Here is a 27,937-nt window from a genome sequence, read left to right on the forward strand (position 1 = left end):
AAGGTGTAAAGTCTTTGCCCAAGCGCACATCACCAGAAAGGAAGTCAAAAGAAAGCTTAGGAGGCCTGAATGTTAATGCATATAACGATAAACACCTTATGCTTCTATCATGTTTTCTAAATTCCAAAGCACGTTCAAATATTTTCTATTTTACCTCATTTCTGCAAATCTTTATCACTGAATCGTGAGATTTTAATGTCCTGTTTACAAAAATATCTTCCATCTTGTTTATAAAACTTAAGAGCAGAAAGTTCATAGCTTAGTATTTTTCTTATTTAATCTATACTCTTATATATGAATATTACTGTAACATAGAGATTGTTATGGACCAAACTGTGTTCCTCCAAAATGCCTATGTAAAAGTCCTAACCCACATTTGACTATGTTTGGAGATAGGGCCTTTAAGGAGGTAATTAAGGCAAACTGAGGTCATAGGCATGGGGACTTAATCCAATATGGCTGGTGTCCTTATAAGAAGAGAGAGAGATGTCAGGGGTGTGTATGCATAGAGGAAAGGTCATGTGAGGACACAGCAAGATGGCTGCAAGCCAAGGGGAGAGGTCTTGGGATAAACCAAAACTGCTGACAAGTTGATCTTGGACTTCCAGCTTCCAAAACTGTGAATGGCAAAATTCTGTTCTGTAAAACACTCTATAGTATTTTATTATGGCAGCCATAGAAAATTAATAAAAAGATATTAAGTTTAGCCTTGATTTCCTTGTTTTCTTGAGTTCAATCTCTTTGTGGGGTATGAGTTCAATTCATGTTTACTGAGCAACCACCGTTCAGTGGAACTGACAACACAGTGACCCAAATTAACTATTAAGATGACCTGAAACACTAGAGCAGTTATTTCTTAATTCAGTGATCTATGAATTGGGATCGTATCTGAACCTTATCTCATTCTGAAATATGGTCAAATTGTTTTAGACTCTATTAGCAATTAAATCAAACAGATCCTAGGCTGAACCAATTAATTGTTAAGAAATCAACTAAATCTATCTCAAAATAATTACTGGGTCTGTGCAGACTAAAATTAATCATATTCTATGGAACTTTACAATAAATCCTATTATAGCTTCATAAAATTGGAAATTGTAAAATATACTTTATTAAGCTACTTTTCCCTGCAAGTTTTTATCATCATAGTTCTTCTGTGAAAGCGCTAAAATTATAATGAGTTCTCCACCTTGTCCCTAAAGTACTCATCACAGTAGACTGAACAATTCAGTTCTCATGAACCTGAATGCATAAGACCAGTCAAGTTCACAGAGAAATTCATTGTGTAAGAGAGTAATTTGTGCCAGAATTAAGGCATATATGGAAGATTTGAAATAAGGACGAGAACAAAAAATTCACAGATGTCACTTGAAGTCAGCATAATACTGAAAGACAATCCTAAAGCTATGCCAGAATGAATAATAGGGAAAAGATAAGACATTTTTACATTTTTCTTCTCTTAAAAAACAACCATAAAAGTATCTTTCCTAAAAAAGCATATATTGTCCTATTTCTGGTTCTGGCTTTGACAAAGGAGAGAGTATCACATTTGACCTTCCAGTATAAATACTTACAGCATTGAGCAAAAATATATGAAGCAATTGTTTCTATGCATTGAAAAACAGAGAACGCAGGTCTGTAATCCTTGAGAGAAAATATACATAGAAGGTGAGCACCACAACATCTGAACTTTTTGTCAGGGACCACGTTCCAAATTGTGGTACAAGGAAGTGAAGCCAAACAGGTAACAGTAGTCTCCTTGCTCCGAGAAGGCCAAGACTACAGGTTCAAGGCTATTGAGGCAGTTGGAATTTATGGAGCAGAATATCAGAGAGGAAAAACTATGCAGACAGGAAGCTCCAAGTATCCAGGTATAGGTTTCCCCTTCTACCTTGACCAATTACTACTTCAAAGTATGTATGTATGTATATAACACTGTATGTATGCGGCACATACAGTGTGTGAGAAACTATGAAACCTACTAAGGGCTGCGAGCAGAAGGGATATTTTAGAGCTTACATGGTACAGGGAAATATTAGAGTTCCACCCAGCCACAGTTAGGCAGCCTTATGAATACTACAGCTGTTCAGCTGATACACTAGAAAGAACATGCCATAGGAGTAAAATGCATGCCCTGCAGTAAGGGTTCCATTAAGCCCAACCTAACAAAGTCTAAAACCAAGGCTTGATAGGATCAAGCTGATTGTACAGTAAGTTACCTGACTGACAAAATAAAATTGAACACGGTCTAAAGAAAACAAAGTTCATAATTGCCATGAAATGTCACCAACAATCTCTAACATTCAATTAAAAAAAAATACCAAACACGTAAAGAAGCATGAAAATGTGACCCACACCTGGAAAAAACTTGCCTGGATGTTAATGTTAATATATGTTATGTTAATATGTATATGTATGTATTGTGTTTATGTGCTTTAAAATGTAAGTTTTATTATTAGTTAGTTACGTCAGGGCGAACAGATCTGGAGACAACTGCCATTGAAAAGACAGTTTGTTACACTTACAGATCCCAAGAGAACGGCGCATGCCATACCATGGGGAATCACATTGGAAAACCACCAAGGCTGATCAGAAGGCAGAATCACGGGGCGATGTGAGCAAGAATCTCTATTGTGATTTCCATTTGAAGGCATAGACAAGCCAGGCTTAGGATTATACAAGGTATAAACAGGCTTAGAGTTTGCTAGTTTGAATAACTTTAATGGGCTGGGGGCATAGGGGCTGTCCCTATTTGCCTGATACCTTGCCCTGGAGCGATTAGGGCAGGTGGATAGTGGACCAGAGTGTGGTGAGCCCAAAAGAAGAGGTGGTTGGGGTGTGGGATCTAGATTGATTGGTCTGCATATGAAAGGCACACTCACAGGCAAATAGTTACCATCTGTAGGAACTGACTAGCCCTGGGAAGGCCATTCCTTTCAGGGTCAGTAAGTCTCCCCAAAACAGAAATTTTTAAAAAAATAAGACATGATCAATACAGTGCGGACATGCATGCACATGATCAAAGATTTAAGGAAAATAATGATCAAAATGAGTAAACAGAGACAATCTTAGCCAAGAAATAGCTAAGAGAACCACACGATTATTCTAGAACTAGAAATAAATAATTACACTTAAATTCAATAAATGTGCTGGATAGCAGATTAAAAACTCTAAAAAAAAGAAAAGGATCAGTAGACTTGGAGATGGAACAGTAGGAAGTCTCCACTCTTAGGCAGGAGAGAAAAATAAAGGAAAAAAAAAAAGGAAGAAGAAACTAGGTCTTATGAAGATATAGGAAAATATCAACTAATCTGACATGTTTATAACTGGCATACTAGAATTAAATAAGAGCGAGAGAGAGAAGCAGAAAAAAATATTTGATAAAATAATATTAGGCCACAGTTTTCCCAAATTGGAAAAAAAAAGTACCAAACAACAAATTTTAGAAACTCAGCAAACACTAAGCAAAAGAAACACAAAGAAAACCACAGCTATGTGTCATCAGAAAATCTCTAAAAGCCAAAGCTAAGGAAAAACTCCTAAAACCAGCAAGAAAAAAATATTATATACAGGAAAAATATTATAATATGTAACTAATTTCTCATCAGAAATAATGAAAGCCAAAAACCAATGAAAAACATCATTTAAGTGCTGAAAAAATACCAAAAACTATCAAACTAAAATTTTATATTTAAAAAAAAAATCCCTGAAAAATGAAGGCAAACTAGAGACTTGCTCAGATAACCAAATGCTGAGAGAATTCCTCACCAGTTTTTTATAAGAAAAAAATATATTGAGCCCCTTCCTCTTAAGATGGAGAAAAAAGCAAGGCTCTCACCACTTATACGTTGTGCTAAAGACAAAAGCAAAACAAAAAGGCATAAGCATTGGAAAAGAAAAGGTAATCTTTATTCACAATATGATTTTTGATGTAGAAAATCCTAAAGAATCTTAAAAAAATTACTAAACTAATAAGTCACTTTAGATAGATCAAAGAATGTAAGATCAATTAATAATTGTATAATTAATATAAGATCAATTGTAAATCTATATAATAGTCATTAACAATTGGAAAATATATTTTAAAACAATGTTATTTATAATAGCATTATAAAACAAAAATATTTAGAGAAAATTTGACAAAACTTAGAGATAATCTATATACTAAAAACTACAAAACATTGCTAAGAGAAATTAAAGACCTAAGTAAAAATAAGGAACATAGCAGATGTACGGTTTGGGAAACTCAATATTGTTAGAGGTCATTCTCTCTAAATCAATCTAAATATTGATCACATTCCCAATCATAATTACAGTGTATCATTTCATAGAAATGGACTACCTGATTTTAAAATGTATAAAATGTAAAGATTCAAAGGATAAAGAACATCAAATGGCCAAAAGTTTTGAAAAAAATTTTTAAAAGTTGGAGGATATATAACATCGGACTTCAAGACTACTTGAGGGCTTCCCTGGTGGTGCAGTGGTTGAGAGTCCACCTGCCGATGCAGGGGACACAGGTTCGTGTCCCGATCTGAGAAGATCCCACATGCCACGGAGCGGCTGGGCCCGTGAGCCATGGCCGCTGAGCCTGCGCGTCTGGAGCCTGTGCTCCGCAACGGGAGAGGTCACAACAGAGACAAGCCCACGTACCGCAAAAAAAAAAAAAAAAAAAAAAAAAAAAAGACTACTTGAAATCTATAAAAATGAAGTGAACTAGATATTGCTCTAAGGAGGGGCTAGTTAACTGAACAGAATAAAGTGTCCAGAATTAGACCTAGACTTATGTGGTCAATTATTTTTCAGCAAAGGTGCCAAAGCAATTCAATGGGGCAAAGGAATTTTTTACATATAATGCTGGAACAATTGGATTTCTAAATGGAAAAAATTGTATCTTGACCCCTCATTCTCACCCTACACAATCATTAAATTGAAATAATTAATAGACAAAAATAGAAAATACTATATAAAACTTCTATAGAAAATATAGTAAAATTTCTTTGCTAATTCAGAATCGGTAAAGATTTCTTAGGACACAGAAAGCACTACTCAAAAAATATTATAAATAAAGCTTTTTTCAAAAACTTTTGTTAGCAAAAGACACCATATGTGAGATGACAATAGATGGGGAGGTTGTGTGTGTGGTGTGTGTGTGTGTGTGTGTGTGTGTGTGTGTGTGTGTGTGGAGACGGGTTATATGGTAAATTTCTGTACTTTTCATTCAATTTTGGTGTGAACATAAAACTACCCTAAAAACTATTGTTTATTAATTTTAAAAAATGGCACCATAAAAAATGAATGATCAAGTCACAACTTAGGAAAATATTTATATATTTATATGTAATATACTATATATGTAATGTTTGTATATAAATAGATATATGTATGTTTACATATATATGAAAAAGGACTCATGTCAATAGTATGTAAAGAAGCCTACAACCCGATAATAGACAAAAACAAAAATGGTCGAAAGACTTAGACACTTCACGAAAGGAAGATGTACAGATGTACAAAAAGCATGTGAAATACTGACCATCACTATCGTCATAGGAGGGAAAAAAAACAAAACAAAACACAATGAGACATGACTCCCATCAAAGTGTCTAAAGTAAAAAGACTGATAATACCAAATATTGTCCAAAAAATATGGAGCAACTATATTTTGTTGCTGGAAGTATAAAATGTTGCAATATCTTTGAACAACTGCTTGGCAATGTTTTTCGTAAAGTTAAAGGTACACTTACCTATGACTATGGAATTCTACTTTGGATATTTCTACAGGAGTAATGAAAACGTGTTCACCCAAAGACTTGTATAAGAATGTTTATAGGAGCTGTAGCCATAATTGTGCAGAAATAGAAACAGCACACATGCTCACATCGAGAGTAGAATTGAGAAGCAGATGGGCTATTCATACAATGGAGGGTGGCCAATGGGAGCTGGACCTGGCTCATGCTAGGTCATGAGATCTCATGGTGCGATTTTCAGGAATTTTTCAAAATAACTGATGACATGTTAGTAACTTGAAATTTTCTACTTTCAGAGTGTTTACATCCTGGAAATTGGCAAATGCTACCATTCGGAATTTTTTGTTTTGGTTTGGTTTTGGGTTTTGGGTTTTTTTCTTTTTTTTTGAAATCCAGTTTAAACATTTATCAACACATCACTGAATACAACTCAAAAATAAAAAGTAACAAACTACTAGTATCCTAACAACATGGTTAAATATCAAAAGCATTATGCTGAATAAATAAAACCAGACATAGAAGAGTACAAATTTTATTCTTATGGTATTCATAGAAGAAGTTCCAGAGCAGGAAACACTAATCTATAGTTATAAAATTAGAGCACTGGTTATCTCCAGAGTTGGTTCAAGAACTTTCTGGGATGATGAAAATATGCTATTCTTCATATAAATGTAAGTTACGCAGATATATGCATCTGTCCAAGTGCTTTGATTACCCTCCTCTCCCTTTTGTTGTGAACCTAGAACTGCTCTAAAATAATAACGTTTTTAAAAGTGCATTGAACAGCACACAATGTCTGTGCATCTTGTTGTATGTATGTCATATCTCAATAAAAATGTAATGCAAAAAACATATGCTGGAACTCAATAAAATATAAATAAAACAGATCAATAACATAGCCAACTGAACAGAACAACAAATGCAGTGATTTACTTATGAAGTAATGTTCTACTACTATTCCTACCGCTGCTGCTACTACTGTTACTTCTGCTATTAGTCTACTACATTGGACATGGTAAATCACCTATAAATCACTTTGGCACAGATTTCCTTAAATAAATTAACAAACCTATCGACCCATAAGCCAGCTGATCTACATGACTCTTACAAATGCAATAACATATTTTTGGATAGAGGTACTTTTTTTGTTTTTCACAGTACCATCAGTAGACTAAAACTTGACACATTATATAATATGCATACTGTAGTTAAACTCCAAAGTTGTGAAATGAGAATATGGAACAATGGGAAAAATTCAGCCTTTTTTTTTTTTGTCGCCTTTTTGTTTCTCTAATTGTTTGGAATATCTCTCACTGAAATTCATATCAAAACAAAGTTTTCCTTTCTCCCGTCTCACAGCACACTGTTTATACCTCAATCTAGCATTCCTTTTATTTTGTTCTGTTTTATGGACACTTTAGAACTTATTTTATATCTCCATGAAATCAGTTGCACCTTCAGGGCAAGGACTATGACCCATTCCTATTTGTGTCTCCAAGCACACACAGCGTATGTGTTTCTACAGGATTCAGGGGCCACTCAATGTCTGATAAACTGACTTGATTTCCTTCCAGAATCATTTTCTATTACATTGGTAACATTCCTGCATAGCAGAGGTTTTAGCCATCACTTTATATGGCATCAACTCATGCAGGCTCATCAAATAAATCATAAACTTCTATTTCTTCCCAAGTGTATTCTCCTAAACTTCCACCATTCTTAGGTATCAAAGACAACAACAGCAAAAAATGAACAGTCTACAGTCTCAGGAGAATCAGGAAAAGGAAAGAAGGGGAGAGAAGAAGGTACTGACTAATTTTAGTTGAGAAATTGCTAGACATTATGTGCTTCACCATTACCTTATTTTTCACAGCAAGCCTGTTAATAGTCTAATTTGGATGTAAAGAAAACTTGAGTTTCTGATAGCCTCCTGCTCAAGGTTACAAAGCTGTTAGGTCACAAAAACCTGTTCTAACTCTAAACTCATCTTATTTTCATTACAAGAAATAACTTCACAGAAAAAAATACAGATACACGTCAGTTCCACCGATCACACTTACATTACCAACACTACAGTGTTTAGTAGAATGACAAACACATTCTAAATACAGTTACATAAAGCCATTTGTGAACTTGTGTTAAAGAAGAAAAATAAAAATGAGATTTTTAAATGAATAACTGACAATGCAAAACCAAAAATGGTACACGTATAAAAACATGAATGGAAGGGAGAAAATCAAGAAGAGAAAAAAATGAATATTTCCTGAATGAGGTAAAATTTCAGAAGCAAATTGAATAAATGTCTAGAAAAAATATTCCTCTCTATGATATCTATGATTCTAGTTAAATGTAATTGATAAATTTAAATTGCATGTTTTATCAGATTTTTCCTTCTTTTCCTAGAAAATAATTAGCTATTTGCTTTGATTTCATATATGTATATACCATTTAAATTTTGGAGGAATGTCCAGCCACCTGGAAACTATTAAATGTTGAATGAAAACTTATTATTAAATTACACTTGATATTATTGATGACTTCATTTATTTTTAAAGTTTATCTGAGAACAGACGAGTTTGCTGTATTTATAAATTTCTTGCTTGACAATTTGTATTCTGAGTATGTTCCAAACCACTAGGAAATGGTGTTTGTATCCTTAACTAAATACATACACCATTAAAAATTCTCCTTATATGTATCCAGTGTCAGTCACTATGTGTCAGAAAGCATATCTTCCTTATATTTAAGGTTAAAACACATTGTATCCTATTTCTTTTAGCCATTTATCACATAAATCAGAAAGAAAAAGAAAAAAATATTGTGTTTGTTTTGCCATTTAGCCCTTTTCAGTTTCCCTCACCATATGTTATGCTGTCTTATAGAAATACATTGCAAAGGATGGAAGGCAGAAGAAATCCTAAACTCTTTACCCTCAAATTCAAATCCTTGTTCTTGACCAGCATATCTAGTTTTATTAGCTTGTGTCTTGAATTGCCTTCTAATAAGACAATTAAAACAATCTTTTCCCTAGTCATTCTCTCTCTCTACATGGTAATCTCATTGAGACAAGGGAATTGTATAGACAAAAAAAATATATAGTTTTTGTAAACTATAAACTTTACCGTATGATTTCCTCAGGATGCTCTGCAACAGATATCCAGATAGGCTTCCAATTGATGCACTTGTTATAGAACAGGGAAATTTGTCATGTGCAGCTGTGGTGTGTGATTCCATACTTGAGCTCTCCTTCCAAGGGAGTTAGGTCCACATCTCATTTCAACATGAACCATTTCAGCCTGTGCAGAGAGAGTGTTGTTAAATTAGTATATCAAGACATCCTCTTCATTTTTGGAAAAGCAGTGCTATCTTCTTACAGCATGTTCAGATAAAAACCTCAAAAAAACATTGGCTTAGTTATTTATATCTTCAGCTTTATAATTTTTTTCTTATAAATAAGGGTATTTAAAAACCACAATATTCCTTTTATATTACTTTGCCCAATGCTGAGAAGAAGAGACTGTGGTTTGGAGAGTCCAAGCTTCTATCAAAAGTTCCTTGACTATTTAAGAGAGAAAGTTGAGGGTAAAAAAATAAGCAAACTCCGTGGTGCAATACTTCTCAACTGCTTTTCCCATTCAGTTACTTTCATTAATAAGGTGAAGATATATACAAAACTGTAATCACAAGATATATTTATATTGATGCCAGTTTCTTCTGGTGAGGGAGGTACATTACTTTCAAAGTTACATGTATTTAAGTGTTGCCAGATTTGGCAAATAAAAATACAGGATGACCATGAAAACTATTATACACTGAATGGGTGAGCAACAAGGTCCTACTGTGTAGCAAAGGGAACTATGTTCAATATCCTCTGATTAACCATAATAGAAAAGAACATGAAAAAGAATATATATATATATGTATAACTGAATCACTGCTGTACAGCAGAAATTAACACAACATTTAAATCAACCGTACCTCAATAAAATAAATGTTAAAAAACAAAGGGTAACCAGTTAACTTTGTATTTCAGAAAATCAAGAAATAATTTTTAGTATGTGTCTCAAATATTGCATGGACATACTTATCCTCGCTAGAATTAAAATAGAGCTCCAGTTTCAGGAGCAGAGGGTTTGGAAGCAGGATCTAGGAGCAAACGTTGGAAGGACTTTTCAACCAGAAGGAACTTTTTATAGGGTGTTGCTACCTATAAGGCTGGCAAGGAAATGGCAGCTAAGACAACACATACAGTTTGGTGAAAGTCACATCCTTGTGTCAAAGTAATCCTGACCCTGTGCCTCCTTCTGGTAAAACATTGAGTGCCTCACTATATTCTGAGGTTGTAGAGGAAGACAAGGGACATTTCTTCAATTCTCTGGCTCTATTCATGTCCTTCAGTAGCCAGAAAGACCCAAGTATGACACCAGTGAGAACCCCAGTGTCACACAGAGGGAATCCATATGGCACAAGCAATAATTAGCTACGTTATCCAAAGTTCCCTAACTGCTGAATGTGTCTTCAGGGCCAGCTGGTTAATAGGGCCATTTAGAAGAGCGAGGAACAAAATGGGTGACATCCAGCACAGATGAGTTGGAAATATGGGGCTATGAAAGTAATGTGCACCTTGAGAGACATAAAGGAATGTGTGTGCCATTCCCATACACTCTTTGATCATTAAAGCAATACATGGTGCTTGGTTTCTGCTGATGCACTCATCTGTTCCAAGATGATAATTGATTAATAAAACCTTCATTTATAAAAGATTGGCTTTTGAAGAGAGTCATCCTTTCATAAAAGAGAAAGAAATTATCATTGTACCTGAAGTGGGACTTACTCAACTGAGTTCATCAAGTTCTTAGATAAAGCTGGAGCTAGGACCATGAAAGCCAAGATGTTCAATGGAAGGGAGCCTGCAGTCCTTGAAGAAGGGTGGTAATGAAAGAAATGAGGGTAAAAGAAAGTAACATTTCTGTGTCACTGCTTTTCCAAATGCTCTCTCTCTCAATCCTTGTAACCCAGTTCTGCCTCATTCCAAAGCCCATGTCCTTTCTTTGGCACCATGCCATGCATTATTCATTCATTCATTCATTTAACAATAGCGTATAAGATAGTCCAGTACTCAAATAGCATTAAACGTACACACACAGATACATTCACCTGCACATCTTTTTTTTTTTTTGACCGCATCGGGTCTTATTTGCGGCATTGCGGGATCTTTTGTTGCAGTGTGCGGGCTTCTCTCTAGTTGTGGCGTGCAGGTTATCTCACTCTAGTTGTGGTGCACAGGCTCCAGAGTGCATGGGCTCTGTAGTTTGTGGCACGTGGCTCTCTAGTTGAGGCGCGTAGGCTCAGTAGTTGTGGTGCACGGGTTTAGCTGTCCTGCAGCTTGTGGGATCTTAGTTCCCCGACCTGGGATCAAACCCACGTCCCGGGCATTGGAAGGTGGATTCTTTGCCACTGGACCACTAGGGAAGATCCCACCTGCACACATTTTGACTGTTATCCTTCTGCTTTGCGATAATAATCATTTGTTGAAATGGCATGCATAAGAATCACAGTGACATTGGGGTTACTGGCATGGTGTACTTCCCTCTGGCGTGAGCAGGTACCATTTCTTAGTGGCACAGTTTGGACGGGAGTTGAGAAATATCGGTCAAGAGAGGACTTCCACTGCTCCCAGATGCACACTTCCGATAAACATAATTAGTTCTCTGCATACTAGTGGGGCTATGATTTGTTCCATGAGGTGCTAACCTTGCTTAGCCTAAGGGACATTTGATCCAGTGTTATCAATTGCTAATTTATTCTGCCATGTGACTCCAATGAGAAAACTGAGTTTGGATAAGAATAATCTATTTCAGGTGTGGATTCTATCATCATGGCAGGGGAGAGAGGAGGAGTCAGTTTCTTTCTTCTTTTTTCTTTGCCCACCTTCCCAGAACAGCTATAGGAAATAGCTTTTGTCTTACCTGCTGTATCAGTTTGCCATGGCTGCCATGACAAAGTGCCACAAACTATGTGGCTTAAACAACAGCCATTTATTGTCTCAGAGCTCTGGAGGCTAGAAATCTGAGATCAAAGTGTTAGCAGGCTTGGTTCCTTCTGAGGGCTGTGGGAGAAAGTATGTTCCGTCCTTCTCTCTTAGCTTCTGGTGTTTTGCCAGAAATCGTCTATGTTCCTTGACTTGTTGATTTCTGGCTTCATCTTCATCGTCACATGGCATCTCTCTGTGTTCATGACTGTCTCCAAACTCTCCCTTTTTATAAGGAAACCAGTCATATTGGATTAGAGCCCGCCATAATGACCTACTTTTACCTGATTACCATTATCTCCAAATGAGCTTGCATTCTGAGACACTGGGGTTTAGGACTTGGGGGGACACAATCCAACCCATAACACGTGCCAAGACTGGCTGATTTGTTGGAGTGTCTGCCTGGAGTACTGTGTGTAGACGGCCTCCCTGACTATGCCTGGAATTAGCAGACCAGAGGATGGTGCTTGATTAGTGATGTCTGCCATGAGTCAGACAGAGTTGTTTTGACGTATGTGATATTATTGTCTACCTCCGCCTTAGTCAAGGGGTTAGTGAAAGTATTAACATGGTAAGTTAATCAAATCAACAAATTTATTTTCATCTATATTTGTAGGTGACTATTATTCTTTTTTTTTCATTGAAATATAGTTGATTTACAATGTTGTGTTAGTTTCAGGTGTACAGCAAAGTGATTCAGTAATATATATATACATTCTTTTTCAGATTCTTTTCCATTATAGGTTATTACAACATATTCAATACAGTTCCCTGTGCTATACAGTAGATCCTTGTTATTTACGTATTGGTATATAGCAGTGTGTAACAGTTAATCCCAAAATCCTAGTTTATCCCCTTCCCACAATTTCTCCTTTGGTAACCGTAAGTTTGTTTTCTATGACCATTATTCTTAATATGCAACAAATATGAACTTGTATCCTAGATTCCAGGACTATATGACAGAGGTATACATCCAGGCTTATGAAAAAGAGAGGAAGGCTGTCTCTTGGTGTCAAGATACAAGATGGGCTTTGGAAACAGGCACCCCTGTGAACCCTGCCTCCGTTATTTACTAGTTCTATGACTTCTGGAAAATTATTTTTATTATTATTATTATTATTTTTTTTTTGTGGTATGCGGGCCTCACTGTTGTGGCCTCTCCCGTTGCGGAGCACAGGCTCCGGACGCGCAGGCTCAGCGGCCATGGCTCACGGGCCCAGCCGCTCCACAGCATGTGGGATCTTCCCGGACCGGGGCACGAACCCGTGTCCCCTGCATCGGCAGGCGGACTCTCAACCACTGCGCCACCAGGGAAGCCCTGGAAAATTATTTTACCTCTCAGAGCCTTACTTACGGAGTCTAACATGAGACAGCCGATTCAATGACACAACTCACTTGAAGCTCTCAGCATGCTAGCTACTTACGTGATAATCTATGCTTAGGGATGTTTAAACTGCTCATTTCACCCCACAGAATGCCCTTAGTTCTAACCCTGTAGGTGTTACGTACTTCTCTGATTGTGTACATCCCAATGTATTACAGTTATTTGTTTCCTTGTCTGTCTCTCTGTCCCTTTCATCAGAAAACACATACACATAACCCAATACATAACCCACGATAAGAGCTCAAACATTACAGGTGCTAAATAAATGAGCTTGGGGGATATTTGCAATAACAATGTCGCTACCCCCTTAGAACAAGCAAACAAATGATAACAACAATAGACAACAGAGCTCTGAAAAGAGACACAGCTCACAGAATAAGTTGAAGTATTGTGTTCTGTTTTTTTTTTTTTTTTAACAGTCTATTGCAACGGCCATAGTGTAGAAGCCCAAGAGGGAGAAGGAAGTAAAAGAAAAGTCAGCAGGATAAATGATGCACGAAGGAAGGAACCAGCACTGAATAAATGAGAGTTGGCTTGACAGAGAGCAGATCTGACAAAGAACAACGACTCGGCCTGAAGGAATGATGCAAGAGGTTGTTCCAAGTGAGACAAAGGCGACTAAAAGGGAGGAGGGCAGGTTGGGGAAAAGGAAGTACTTTCCACAACTGAACACACTGATTAGTATTTTCCCCGCACATTTTCGTGCAATTGGGTAGACACAACCTAGGTCACTTCTTACAAAACGTACCCAGAAAACTTTCAAATATGTTCAGTCTGGGAATGTTTCTTTCCTTGTCCAAAATCATAAGGATAAGCGCTTTGACAGCGAAGGGGAGAGAGCAAGGGAGAGGCAGCACAGCCTCAGGAACCAAGAGAATTTTGGATTGGCAGAGTCCCAACTTTTCAATCACTCAAGCCCTTTTTCTTAACTAAAACCCTTGGAAAATGCACTGATTTATGATGGATGCCCTCTACTGAATGCGGAGAAAAATGTGGCGCTCGGACATCTGAAGCAGGAGTTCACCCCAAGCATCTCTTCACCCTTCCCTGATTTCCCTTGCGTTTTTCTACAGGTCAGGGTGAGTGACATTCTGTATGTTTAGGGCAGAGGTTTCTGCTGAAGGTCAGGTTTTTAATTTCACAGTGTTCAGCCTGACCGCTTCGCTGTGTAAACTCTGACTAAATACAGTGTACGTCGTTACTGTTGAAAATATATTGCTCATGGATATATAATGCAGAAAATTCCTGTGTAAATTTCTCTATAGCTTGAAGTGTTGACACCGTAGCCCAGTTTATCAAAAACACAGCTGCCTTCCTTGGGGTTTCGGAAGGCTCATAACAATTTTTTTCTTTATGAACTTGTGAGAACACCCTGAGGAAAACAGCTGCGTATTGCAGGGATGAAGAAATCTCAGACGAGTGTGAAGTATTGTAATTTAAATAAGAGCACTATTTTCAGGCCTTTTCATTTTAAGATCATTTTCATTTTAAGATCATCTCATTATTTTATTTTTCCCTAAATAAGTCATCCAGGAAAATAAGAGAGCAATTACTCTAGGAACTGCAGGCAGTATAGCAGGCAAATTAAGGGTTTTAATTGAGAATATCAAATGTTGCACTACACAATTAATAGAAATGTGACACCAGTATTTACATATGTGAAATATTTACCATATACACTTTGTTTTATTTAAATATGAAGCCAAAAACAAATGGAAAATAACAGATTTTGTTGATTTTCTTTACAGCTGTCCCCCCTTATCCCCAGGGGGTACGTTCCAAGAACCTCAGTGATTGCCTGAAACCACAGATAGTACCAGACCCCATTTATGTGTTTTCCTGTTCTAATGGGAGGATAGCATATACAGTGTGGATACACTGGACAAAAGGATGACTCACAGTGCAGGGCAAGAAGCAGCAGGATGGCACGAAGTTTCATCACACAATTCAGAACCGCACGTTCTTTAGAACTTATGAATTGCTTATTTCTGGAATTTTCCATTTAATATTTGCGGACCATAGTTGACCACAGGTAACTGAAACCGAAGAAAGTGAAAATGAATAAGGGGGAACTATTGCAATTTCTTCAAACACGGTCTGTATTCCAAGTCACTCATGCTACTCATCCTAAGTGTTAGTGTTTTACTTATGCTGCTGTTTGTAAACCATACAAATTTTATACACAAATATAAACATACCACTGTACGCATTTCAAACCATAGAATAAGAAGGAAGCCTTCTTTTACATAGGAAATTTTGTCTCAAATTGAGCTGTCTATTGAACGTGACTTATTCAGACCAGCCCCCAAAATTTAGTTGATCTGACTACCCATGTCTAATAGGAGTGCTCTGAAAAAGACATATATATTTTATGTTGCATGTCTTTTTTAAATTAAAAATTTAAGTGCTAGTACTTATACCTTGAATCTTAATAAGCTAATTCATTCCCTCACATTTTTTTTTTTTTTTTTTGAGGTATGTGGGCCTCTCACTGTTGTGGCCTCTCCTGTTGCGGAGCACAGGCTCCGGACGTGCAGGCTCAGTGGCCATGGCTCACGGGCCCAGCCGCGCCGCGGCATGTGGGATCTTCCCGGACCGGGGCACGAACCCATGTCCCCTGCATCGGCAGGCGGACTCTCAACCACTGCGCCACCAGGGAAGCCCTCCCTCACATTTTCATTCAATAAATATTGGGGTATAAATGAGAGGAACCCAACTCAAATATTCAATTTCCAAAATTTTTTTAAATTTTTAAAAATGATTTTTTTCACGTAATTAAATATTTATGCAGATATGGCTTGAAAAATTTTGAATCCAGTATCAAAAATTGTTATTAAATCACTCCCTAATTCTCCCCCTCAGCCTTTCTCTGTCTCTCTTCCTCCTTCTTTCAGTTCTTCCATTTTTGTCTTAGACTCCTTTCTCCCCTGCAAACAAATTCTTCCAAGTGACCATGGGCAAAAAGCCATAGGTAACCTCTGTATATTTTTTCTTTTAATCATACATGAAGAGAACTTACCTCTTTCATAACTTCTATATGACAAGTCTCAAGCATCTGACAAGTCTCTAAACAGTTTTGCCTGGGGTAGATGAAAACTCTACACAGATTCCTATGTGACAACTCTACACAGATTCCTATGTCCGGGGAGCTGGGTAATCTTGCCTGGCCAGGTTTCTGTGTGCATCTTAGGGCTGGGGGAAGAGTGGGAAGAAAGCATCACGGTCCCCTGAACTATATAAATGGAGGAAATAAGGATCCAGAAAAAGAAGAAAGGGATACGGAAGCGAAAAAGAAAAGTTGTTTACTATTGTTGATCATTATGATGATAAAGAAGTGGAGGAGAAGGAATAGAACTAAAAGAAGAAGAAGAAATAAACAAGAAAGGAGGAGAGGAAGGAGGAGGTGGTGGGGAAGGAGGATGAGGACGACAAGGGGGAGGAGGGGGTACATAATAAAGAGGAAGAGGAATTGTTGATATATTACCAATTTATCTAATCAACATTCAGAAGCACACCTCAAAAATAGACCCTTACCAATAGGAAAAATGGATATTGAAAAATCTGTTGTGAGCGACTAAGACTCAGCATCCAGTTGCCTGATGGGGGCGTTTTTAGCTCTCCTGGCAGGGACTAAGTGCTTTATTTCAGAGGGACCAAAAGTTTTTATTCTGATCTATTTACATTGACACAAACACAACTCTTTTAAAACACCAGCATTTTCGCTGGAAAATATTCCCTTGTTTGCAATGTAGAAGCCTCAAATTTCCCTGACAGTCCAGTGGTTAAAACTCTGCACTCCCAAAGCAGGGGGCTGGGGTTCGATACCTGGTCAGGGAACTAAGATCCCTCATGCCGCACAGAGCGCCCCCCCCAAAAAATCTGTAGAGGCCTCCATTTCACCATCATCACTTTCCTCTCCTCCTCCATCACCATCACCATCACCATCATTGTCACCATCATCATTACCTCTAACATATACTGTACGCTCACCAGGTGCAAGGCACTGCGCTTAGCACTACACTCGCATTATCCCATTTAATCTTGACAATAATCCTATGCTGTAAGTAGTATTATTCCCCATTTACAGAAAAGGAAACTGAAGTTTAGAGAGACTAGGTAAACAATTTTCTAGATTAATGTGTCACATGTACAATTAACAAAATCAGTTTCCCCAAGAAAAACAAAATAACAAACAAACCAAAGAAACAAAAAAGAAACCCTCCCAGAGGCATCGTCAACATCTTTTAGATCCAATACATGAAAAAGAAGTCACTTATGTCTTTAACCACATCTGTTTCTGATATTGTAGTAACTTCATTCAGCTTCCTGAACTCCCTTATCCAAATTGTTTTTCATTATGTCCTATTCTCTACTTTCTCTTCCATCATGTATGAAAAGCTCTCCTCTAAAATTAGAGAAAGAAAAACTCTTACCCTCTATCACCCTAAACACTAGTCAAATGTTCAGAGAATCTTATGACTGCTGCAAAAACACGGTCCAAGAACAAACATATATAAAAATTTAATAAAAATATGTAGAATCTGAATCCAAGGGAATCTATTATTGCAGATCAGGAATCTGAGACTCAGAGAAATAAAGCAACTTGCCAAAGATTGTACATGTGCTTAGCTGAACTGCCTGACCTAGAGTTTAGGTCTCCTGGCTCCCTATTTTAGGCTCTTGATTTCCATTGTGAAGTATCCACATTTACAAAGCAGTGTATAAAGCTTTTCTGTATATTTAAAAGAGTAATAATAAAATGAACATCCATGTACTCACCACCTCAGTTACCAAACAGTCCCCTGTGTGTCCCTCCTTGATCACGTTTTCCAAAGTACTCCCCAGAAGTAACCGTTATCCTGAATTTTAGGTGATTTGCTCGTAGTACAGTCTTACCATCTGTGTGACTCTCCAAACAAAATATTGTTAAGCTCCAACTGCTTCTGGAGAATGTGTATGTATATCTACATATAGGACATTGTACATTTCATTTTCTCCCTAGTCAGTGATTGTCTTTAGGAAGTCGAATTCCATACACTTGTCCAATCTCAGCAACAGCTTCCTGGGAAGACACATACCAATATCTTTGGTAAGATCTCACCTCTGGTTTCCTTGCCTTCCTTTTCAGTCTCATTCTCCATGTCTTAGCTTCAGCTGCTTATGTGCTAGCCAAAGTGAAACCTCCACACTTTTGTTTGCTCAGCTTAGAGCATCATTTCCTTCACTGCCATCTTTGCTGTTCATTTGAAGCCCAATACTAATGTCCCTGGCCTTTATGATCGAAGAAGTAGCGAATGAGCAGATCATGGAAGAGGTGTCATTTGTATGGGACGTGTCCCTTCACCTGAATTTCCTAACACTTGTTAGGAAAAACACTCTTTTATGGCATGTATAACGTTTTCTTGTAACATTACTAACTTAGCTCTTATCTTCTGTACTAGACTAAATACATAAAAGGGTCCAAATTACAGGCATGGTATGAAAATCCTATTGCTAAAGCATAAACTTCTGGGAACAGATGGGGTGGCTAGCTCTACTGGGCTGGATTAAGGCTTCAAGGGCTGGCTCAGCATGTGAGCCTCTCCTAGGCCCTGTGATGTACCCAAGTCAAAGTCTTCAGGTCTCATGAACATGAAATCTGTCTGACCTCTCAAGTGATCTTTCACATAACCTCTGTGGCCATTAGATGTTTAACTGAGAACTTGGATACACAGAACAAGGACTATATATCCCAGCTTCCCTTGCAGAATGTGTGTCATGTGACTTGTTTGGACCAATGGCATGTGAGCACAAATGAAGTGTAGGACTTCTGGGCCATGACCTTAAAATCAAGGTGTGTGCCCTCCTCTTGTCCTTTCCTCCTTATAATGGCCGAAACCTAGATAAGTGCTGACCAAGGACGAGGAATATCATGAAGAAACTTGGACTTCTGAGGACTATGTACTACAACAGAATTTTCACATCAGCCTGGATTTTAAGGAGAACAATAAAGTAATTTTTATCCTACTTAAGTCACTGTTAATTTGGTTTTTCTTACAGTATCCAATCTTATATCCCAGCTAATACAGCCCTCAGAGGCTGAGCTACAGATTACTTTTCCTGAAACAAAAGCCTGTGATTATATGCATGTGGGTACAGGCTACTCTTGGGGCCTCCATTTACTGCACTGTCTGTAATGTGACAGTGGAGCTGGCTGGAGCTTTGAGGCAAATGGTCCCTTTATCCTCAACCAGTTCCAGAAGGAGTGAATTTTCTTATCATAGATATTTAGTATTACATTACAAAAAGCCATTTAAAAAATAAACAGTGACCTTTGTGCTATAATTCCTTTGGTTTGAAGCTATTAAGAATTCATTTATGATTAGAACATATCACTAACTGGGGGACAGCCACTAATGAATAGAAGGCTGAATTCACAAACTGTGAAGATTGTATTTGGGTGGATAACCACGGCTGTGATATTGAAGTTTTATTTTGTAATTACATCTAACTTTTTCAAAATTAAAGTAATTTCAAACTCTCACTCTTTTCCATTTTTCTCAAGTTGTTTTTCTCCATTTGCAGACCTAGTTTGGTGGCCGGCACAGCCATGATTTCAATCCATTCAGTCTTCCCTGTTGCATCTGGGAAGGAGCTTGGGATGCCCATCCTGAAATGTATAGAGAGAAAGAGGAAAAACCAAATGCTTCTGTGTCAGCCTGCAGCAACTCAAGATGGAAAGAAAACACTTTCCTCCTCATGGCAAAGCTAAATGAGGGGAAGTGACACTGTTAAGAAAGTCAAGCAGCCTTTGGTCATAAACTAAGAAAGCTTCAGATCATGCCCCATTCCCATACCACCACGTGGCCACACTAAGTCTGGATGTGATGGGTTATGTCTTCAGAAGGTTGGATAGTATAAAAGAGGAAGGAAGGGTTCTCTCAGATCCCCATAAACCAGCTTTGCCCCTCACATTCATTAAATATAGAATTTCCATTAAATTAGGCTGGCCATCACCCTCATCCTTGACCCATATGTTATTCCCAAGTTAACAAAGCCTTGAGCAAGTGACCCTATGCTAAGAGTGTAGTGATAATAAAAGCTCATATTTGTTGAGCAGTTCCAATGTGCCAGGCAGTTCCCATACATCATTCCCACTAACCCTCAGATGACCCTCTGAGAAGGACAGTATATTCCTAGTTAACAACGAAGGACCTGAGTCTGAGAGAAGTTAAGGAACTTTAAGTGACTTTCCCAAAGCCATGCATCTAAAAGTGGCAAGGCCTAGAGTCGACCAAGACAACCTGCACTGTCTAGTGTAGGATGTTTATTCATTTTTATTTAACCAGTGTTTATAGAGGACTTCTACGCGTTGAACACTCTGCTATGCACTTTTACATCTTCACTCATTGAATTATATTAGTAACCCTATCTATGGTTTGCCTCATTTACAGATGAGAAAAGTGAGGCGGGGAGAAGTTAAGGCATTTTCCCAAGACAGGAAGTTAAGAGTGGTCAGGTTTTGAGCCCAGGTTAAAACTTGGAAGAGAAAGGACATACATGAGATTTGAGGAGTCTGTAGGCACGGCCCCCAATGCAATGATGACCTGCTGTTAGCCACTGTTTGCAGGAAATGGAAATACACTTGTACCAGAATGATGTGAATTCCCCAAATGAGGACGACACGGAGGATACTGGAGGTATGAGAACACAGTTTCTGGTATTTGGGGACCTTTGATAGACCGTGGTTGATTTTAAGAGAATAAAATGATATTACCTGAGCACTTACTGTTTGCCAAGCACTTCGCTTGGTGCTTTTCTCACTTGTGAGGTAGAAATTAGGATCATCTTCATTTTATAGAGGTTTGGAGAGGACCTAGAACCTCACCCAAGGTCTTTCAACTCCGCATGATGGTGTGAGCTGAAAGCCACACTTTTGGAGTCGGCAGGCCTGCGTACGCCATTGTACCACACTGTCTCATTACAATGAGAGAAGTTGTCTGGGGAATGGCTGGTACCTAGAGCAATGCTACCTCCAGTTACAATGACCTTATATGAGTTCATTTTTTCTTGGGAGTAACTAACATCCCCCCACACCCGCCGCAAGTTATCCAAGCAATTGTCATAGATCCTGGGCATTGCAATATCCTGCTCAGTTCTCCTATCATCCTGTGTATGGTGGGTCTGACCCTGCTTAGATGGACAATGCATTTAACCTTCTGATTTTAGCTCACCATCTTTCCTGAGATGTACTTTTATCTTTAAGAGACAGCATAAAATGAATTTTTCAAGTTCGTTACTACCAACTTGGGACTCAAAATAGAGGTAGTTTGGTAGAATCAAAGAAGCATAGACTAAAACTTGTCAGGCTGTTCCCAAAACTGAGAAGGCAAAAGAAAAGACCAAGACTAGCCAAGTCAACAATAAAGAAGGCAAAAATGCATTATAAGAAATTACCAGATTGTAAACAACGGGATAAACAAAGAGACTAATGACAGAAAAGAGAGACCAAGCACAGGCCCAGGCCCACACATATATGGGGACTTGATAAATGACAGAGGTAATTCTCTACATAGTGATGGGGGTGACTGTTCTAAACTTAGTCAAATTGGTTAAGTATATGAAAAAAACTGAGTACCTGTTTTGCATCATACACAAAAATAAAATCCAAATTGACCAAGGTCCTAAATGTAAAAAGTAAAGCTTTAAAACTTTTAGAAGAAAACATAAGAGATTATCTTTATGATGCAGAAATATGAAAAAAATATCTAGAGTGAGACACCAAGAGTTCAAATCCTGGGGAAGGAAATTATATATCTGACTACATGTAGTTAAAAACTGCTACTAACAAATCGAAAAGACAAAGAAAAGACAGCCCTTAGAGTTACTGCAGCCCACATAAATAACAAATGATTAGTAACCAGAACATATAAAGAACTCTCACCAATCAAAATGAAAACTAAATCAATAGCCAAATGGAAACATAAGGCAATATTTATGGGCTGGCAAGTCACAGAAGAGAAGACATGAATGGCCACTAGATACAGCAAAATAGGCTCAACCTGACCATGACCAAGAAAATTAGAGTTAAAACAAAAATGAAATGCCATTTCATACTCATTAGAACGGCAACATTCAAAAGCCTGAAAATTCTAAGTACTGCAGGAATGTGTGAAAATAGGAAATTTCAAGCACCATCAATGGGAATATAAATTGAAATCGCCATTTTGAGAACAATTTACTTATATCTACTAATATGTGGATACATATAACCAAGAACTCTGTGTACAGCCACTCCCTTCTGAGATCTATAGCCCAGAGAAATGTTTGCAATATGCTTAAGGAAAGCTCTTCTCTACAGCATAATATGTAATAATAGAGAAAAGTGAGGATAGTCAATGGATAAGTAAACAATACTACGGTCACACAATTGAAAAATACACAACAGTGGAGATAAACGAACCAAAGCTACACATTTCAAATGGGATTAATCTTGAAGCAAAATATTGAATGGCATGTAAATTGCAGAACACTACATTCCTGTTTTTTAAAATTAAAGGTATTCAAAACAATACTATACACTGAAAATAAAAAGAACTGTTAAATAAAAAAAATACTATATACTATTTTTAGGTACATGTATACATATAAAAATACCAAGACGTGGATGGAAATACATATGAGAACTGCAGGATAGTAGTTATACTTGCAGAAGGAAGAAAGAAGAATGGAATTTGGAAAGGATTAAATATGGCTTTAAATCTGTAGATCTTTATTTTATAAAAAGAAACAAATACAGAAAACTGTACATTTCTTAGATCTAGTGGCTGATATTGAATATATATATATATACACACACATATATATACACATATATATATACATATATATGCATATATATGAAATATTCTCTGGACAGGCTTTAGGGTTAGCAAGTCCTGGGTAGGTACATTGGCTCTACCTCTTCCTGGCTGTGTATTCTAAGCAACTTATTTCACCAGAATGAGTTCAGTTCCTTCTTCTTTAATAATATACATTTCAAAGGGTTGTTCTAAAGAAGAATAAACTTAAAATATATATATAGCATAAAATATATATAGCATATTAGCATTAGCATAATACTCGGCACACAGTAGATATCAATAAAACACTACCATTTTTATTACTTTGACAAATATCTACATCCTGTGTATTGCTAAGCTTGTAAAAATTTATTATCTGTAGTCAAACTTTAACGTTTTATCAATGGCTTTAGCATGATGAGCAACAGAATTCAATGGTGCTCTTTTGACAATTTATAGATATAATTCCAAAGTGGCCTGAAGTGATTCTCATCTGGAAATTCCTTCAAATGTATTCTAGAGAAGGCAATGATGGCCAATAGAACTTCCTATAACAATTGGAAGTGTTTTCTGTGTGCCCAATACAGTAGCCACTAGCCACACTTGGGCTATTAAGCGCTTGAATTGTGACTAATGATTTTGAGAAACTGAATTTTTAATCTTATTTCATTTTAATTAACTTAAATTTAAATAGCCACCTGTGGCTGGTAACTACCGTATCGGACAGCACAGGTCTGAAGTCCTAAAATGCATTTTTCAGCAAGGACTTATTTGACATCTACTACACACAGAGCACCGTGTTGGACCACGTAGGAGGACCAGAAGGCTGTTGGTGGTCTCAAATTTATAATCTGTGAAAGGAAAATAGACATACATGAGACATTTAAATGACAGTAAGAGGCAGCAGTGACTGAACTAAAATGAGTGGAAACTAAGGGTATACGGCAAATATTTGTTGGATCTCCCTAGACAGCTAAAATGAAGGCGAGCTGCCTGGAGATGGCAGGCTGTCATCAGGATTTCAGAGATGAATTTTGTAGGAATGGACGCCGCTGACAAGCGGTATAGCTTAAGTAGAGCCGAGGCTGGAGTGACTGAACTGCTGGAGATGTCCCTGGTACAGAAGATGTGCCTGTGAATGCAGTTGGATCTAATATGAGTTTCCTTGATCTGTCCACATCTCTAGCCTCCTTTCTTTCCATTGCATGCCCCGCATCTTACTCCCAGCAACTTTGAGCTACTTTTAGCTCACCTGCGTGTTCCCACCTGCATGAATTAACTGATGTCGCCCCTTCTCAGATCACCCTCTTCCATGGCATCTACTAACCCTTAAGATTCAGCTCAGGAATCGCTTTCTCTAAGAAGCCTCTCCTGACCTTCCACTCCAACCCAGGGCATATTAAATGTCTTGTCTGTTTCCAAAAGAAGAGACATCTAATGCCTCTTCTTTCTGGCATGTATGTTTCTGGCACTGATCTCATTACATGCTTTTATAATTAAGTCCATCCTCCCAAATTGATCAAGAGCTTCTTGGAAGAAGGGACAACAACACATTCATTTTTTATCCCCAGTACTTATTATATTCTGTGTGAATAAATGAATGGCTTTGTCATATAAGTAATGAAGATTCCCCAAAGATTTTCGAACACGGTTATGCCATCATCTTTGTGATACTTTAGGAAGCATAATTTGTTAATAATATTCAGTCTGGATATTTCTGCTTAAAATGAAGCATCATTTTTTCAGAATCAGTGATGACAAAGCAACAGGGATGTTTTGAAAAATGTTAACATGCATTTCTACTTCTAATTTTTATATGACCTTCTCTAGCATGTCCTTCTCCCTGTTAATCCATGTGGTCTGCTCTCTAGCTTCTGTCAGTCTTGGTCAAATGTCACTTTTACAGTGAAGCCCAGCACTCTACCTCCAGCCCTTGCTATCATCCTCTCTTGCTCTATTTGCCTTCATACCACATATCATCACCTTATATATTTATTTTATTTATTCATTTGGTTTATTATCTGTCACTTCCCGCTACAATGACAGCTCCTTGGAAGCAGGGATTCTATCTATTTCCTTTAAGACGTCATCCTTAGCACTTAGAACAGTATCTGACATATAGCCAGGAAGCGGGGGGGCGTATTTGAATTGTCATAATCGAAAGAGAAAGGAATAGCTAATTTTCTGTTTCTGGCATTTAAAATAAGATTTTGCAACAAGACAACAGGATCTGAAGCCAGGCTTTGTTGAGAAGTATTTTTCTAAAGGTTAAAGCACTTTTGCAAATCAAGAACCAAACCTGGAAGACACACTCAGACCTTGAACTGTCTTCCAGAGCATGACTAAGATGACCCTTCCACCCATGACAACCAGGCTACAGAATCGTTTGCTAGAATCAGAGAAGGATGTGCTACAGAGCAAAGACAAGCCCAACCAGCCTCTTGCAGTTCCCAGAACTGAGGCAGTAATGAAGCAGGAGAGTCCAATCTCCTCTCTCCAAATTTGAACTCAGAGATGAGAATGTATATTAGGTAAATAAATTTTTAAAAAACCAAGAGCAGGGCTTCCCTGGTGGCGCAGTGGTTGAGGGTCCGCCTGCCGATGCAGGGGACACGGGTTCGTGCCCCGGTCCGGGAAGATCCCACATGCCGTGGAGCGGCTGGGCCCGTGAGCCATGGCCGCTGAGCCTGCCCGTCCGGAGCCTGTGCTCCACAACAGGAGAGGCCACAACAGTGAGAGGCCCGCGTACCGCAAAAAAAGAAAAAAAAATTATAAAAAAAAAAACCAAGAGCAAAGAACTCTAGAAAAGATTCTATTACATATTTTCACTGCACCAACCTGATGAGAAGTGGACGAGAAGAGGTGGTGACATCAAAACTAACTGATAACCCCAACATGGTAATTAATCAGAGGAACGGCCAGTGTGTAAGTTTCTTGGGTCTCTTTTGGTTCTGGTGAGGTATAGGCAGGACCCAGAATTTCCTGCTGGTTCATGAGGGATGATTACAAAGAAGTTGAGTTGAGGAACAACAGGCATCTCTGATGATGAAGGGAGAGGGGACCCCCATACCAGGACTGGGCCAGGAGTGAAAGGGCAATGTAGCTGAGACCAGAAAGGACCACAAAGAACCAGGCGAGGCCAAGTTGCAGGGGAGGGCTACTGAACCCCACAGGGCAAAAGCAAACACTTCACAGGTTATGCCCAGCAGGAATGCTGGGAGGGGCCAGACAGAGAATGACATCCTTCAGAGAGCAAAGGAGGCACGGGGTTCTGCCTGGACCTTAGAACCCCATCATTCTGCTCTCTCGAGATCACAGGAGCCATTTTTGATGGGTGTTGGGGAGCAAATTTTGAAAATTGGGAGACTTAGCATTTTTGCCTATAGACTGAGAAACCTAACGGGATGGTTTCAATCCCTGCATCAGACTGAAGGTTACTAAGTTGCTCTGTCCCCACAACTTAGCAGGAGGGGGATCGTGAAGATCACGTAGATGTGCTGAGGAAACTGCATCTTCTCTGCACATCTGAATCCACTGTGAGTACAAGTCCAACAAAATAATCAGTGCACACAGCCAGAGCCCCACGAAGGGTTAATGGATGCTAGTGGGCAAAATCCAGAGAATTTTCACAAAGTCGGTTTCTTCTTGGTCCCTGGCACACCCTCTGGGTATACCACCAACTTGCGTAGCAACTATTAACTGCTTCATGCTAACAATGCATGAAAGGATCTTGAGACAGCTTCTTTGAGGATTTTAGAATCACACAGTATAATTTACATTTATATTCCATTATCTAGTTCACCAGAGGCTTCTTCAAATATGACTTTATTTCATCCTTACAGAACAGCCTGTGATTGTTACCCAGCCCCATTTGACAGATAAAGAAGCTGAGACACAGGCTCTGAAGTTTCAGGGCTGTGTGTCTGGATTCTAGATGGCCTGGAATTCCCAGACCAACCCACACAGTGTAAGTTGCCAGCTGTTCCCATTACAGAAAGTCGGGGGTGTCTCCCAATTCCTCACAAAGAATTCCTCTCCAATCGCTGATCTGGGAATCTCTCATTCCATCCTGCTGAGCCCAGTCAAATGGGCAGGTACCCGCGTGCTTCTCCCCGAGCAGGTGCAGGCAAATGAATGGCAGTGTTCACTGCTGCTTAATGAGTAGACCCATGCTGCTACAGTTCCATATTCGGGTTTGAGTTTTCAATTCCATCTCATAAAATAGTGCCATAAATCATCCTGCACTCCATTTAGAGTTGCATTTTCCAAAACCATCTCTGAAGTAATTAAAGAGAAGCTACACGGGCCTCTAAATCAGTTCTCCAAGATATGTAGGAGCAATGAGAATTCTGCAGCTCACTTTTCTTTTCCTCTGTCTCTCACATCAATTCATCCTGGCTATGACAAACTATCATCCCCAAACCTTCATTCACAAAATATTTATGAGCCATTTGTGAACCTTAAGCCACTGAGAAACATGATGCTGCATGACAAAAATGAGTTATATGAAAGTGTACAAAGTCTTATTTTAATATAATCCATCCGGACTCGGGTCTGCAGATTAATAACCCAAGCCCAACTCCAATATGAGATCCAGACCAAATGAGACATTCTAAAATCTCACGGCTGCACCCAGAGACCTTGCAACCTAACCTAATTTGCCTGTTGCCTATATTTTCAAACTCAAATAAATACATAAACAACAAGTAAATCCAAAATAGATTTCCTCAGCTCCAGGGAGCACTTTTACAGCATAGACAAAGCAAACCAACTTGAATGTTTCCCAAACATGCAGGTACTAAATACTCGTGCTTGGCAGGAATAATTATTTGCTGTATCCCCTGGATCTTCTAGTTTGTTGATTTTAATTTGTTTTCAATTCTTAGAGGGAGTAAAAATATTAAAAATGCACCAAAACAGTAGAAAAACTGTGGCAGTAAATGAGAGAGTT

Source organism: Delphinus delphis, chromosome 7 (assembly GCF_949987515.2).
Source record: "Delphinus delphis chromosome 7, mDelDel1.2, whole genome shotgun sequence".
NCBI lineage: Eukaryota > Metazoa > Chordata > Mammalia > Artiodactyla > Delphinidae > Delphinus > Delphinus delphis.